The 1,861-nt window shown below is 63.4% G+C and overlaps 1 protein-coding gene across 1 annotated transcript in view; it reads right to left on the reverse strand.

Moving 5' to 3' along the window:
• LOC113205922 (proline-rich proteoglycan 2-like) overlaps positions 1 to 1,861 on the reverse strand; it is a 25,946-nt gene that overhangs the window by 18,822 nt on the left and 5,263 nt on the right. The gene's annotated exons all lie outside the window — the stretch shown is intronic.

Raw genomic sequence — 1,861 nt, forward strand, 5'->3', positions numbered from 1 at the left:
GGGGGGGGGGGGGGGGTGAGCTACCCATAGGCGGCGGCGGGGGCGCGCCACGCAGCGTCGGAAAGGAATTAGCCCTTGATTAATGGAACCCCCTTGGGACTTTAGAGGGGGGGGGGCGGAAAACACTCGGCGTGGGGTAGCGGCGCGGCGGGGGGTACCGCACGCCCCCTCGGCACGGTGGTACGGACACAGCCAAGCAACACTGTCCGGTGGTGGTGGTGTATATAACGGATATACAACATCGAAGCGCAACAAACACACAATGTGTTTGATAGAGAGGCCGAAGCGGGGGAGGGGGGGGGGGAGAAATGGAATGCAGTGTGGTAATTTGAACCTCTTTATTTATACACTTTACGACCGGGGCTCCCGTGAGCAGCGGGAGCATGGCGAGCAAGCGGTCCTCTGGGTCACCACCACCACCACCACCACACCGCTGGTGGTGGTGGTGGGGACTCGGCGGGTGAAGCACCCATCCAGGAGCACCCGCCCGGAGCCGGAGCCCCGTCGATAACCGATGCCGGCGATGTGACGGCGACGGCGTCACCCCCAGAGAGATGTCTGGATGCTGCTCGCTCCGGACCAAACTTTCTGTCAGTCGAATCACCCACCACCGGGGAGAGGAGCAGGCGGGCAGGGAGGGGGCGCCTACTTTTACAGCTTGCTCTCCGGCGGCGCTCCGGGGCCTCCCGGTGACGCTTTATGGAGTGTTTTATACCCCCAATGGTCTTCCACGAGGAGCGACGGACTCGGACAGACCACCACCGACCACCACGATGTAGCACTTTGTGCTGCGCGACGGACGACGACGACGACGCTCCTTTCAGTAAAGCCGCGCGGCGGCGGTCGTCCCGGGCGGCGCATCCGCTGCTTTGGTTCCGCCTATAAAGCCCCACCCCGCCCCATCGACCCCGGAGGCGGTCAGCGTCCAGTTAATTAGCCGACGCTGACAGGTGGCGGTCCGTTTGCATGCAACACTGGGGCCGGGGCCGGGCCGAGGAGGCCGGGTGAGCTGCTGACCACCGCGACCGGGACGGCGGCGGCGGCGGCCCCTCAGGGGGGAAGAAGGAGTGAGTGTAGTATAAGCGGCCTTTAGATGGGACACGCCTGACGAACGAATAAACACATTTAGGGCCACTGCCACACACACGCACACACACGCAGGCTCGCACCTGGCGGACCACCACCACCGCCGCGGCGGCCGCCGAGGCGACGCGGCCGCGTGAGTCACAAGGGGGGGGGGCGTTCAGAAACTACGTCAACAATGAGGAGACCGGGTCGGGGGGTAAAAATATTATGGGGTCTCAAAAGGATCGGGGCCGTCATTGGAGTTCCCGTGATATTTGTACCCCCCGGGGTAAAAATATCACGGGGTCTCTTAATGACCGTCCTGCTGATCCTTTAGGGTGGGACCATATAACATTCGGATCCCTCCCAATTGTCCGCACTCGGTTTGGTTTCTGAATGACCTCAAGGTGTACCCATGACACGCGCGTGGGCGGTGGCGTCGGCGGCCTGGAGGTACAGAAGCCAGTACAAGTATAACACAAGTACATTAAAACAAAATGTAGTACGCGAGCGGCGGTAAACTTTATCACAGATAACAACAAATAACGCTGGCTCCGCACGACCTAGAATGGGGCCGCGGGTGGCTGATGGATGCACACACGAGAGAGTGGCGGCGGAGGTGCTGTCGGGGCAACGAACCCTTCCTCCCCCACCCACCCCCCGGGGCCCGGGCCGGGCTGGCGGGTGGCGCCGGCCCTCCTGGCGCGGCGCGGTGCGGCGGGGCGCGGCGGGCGAAGGGGTGGCGTCAATCTCATCCGGGAGGGGCGTTCGATCGCGACAAAGTCTCGCGTCGTCG

The sequence above is a fragment of the Frankliniella occidentalis genome, unplaced genomic scaffold, assembly GCF_000697945.3.
Source record: "Frankliniella occidentalis isolate FOCC.00 unplaced genomic scaffold, Focc_3.1 Scaffold98, whole genome shotgun sequence".
Classification (NCBI taxonomy): Eukaryota; Metazoa; Arthropoda; class Insecta; order Thysanoptera; family Thripidae; genus Frankliniella; species Frankliniella occidentalis.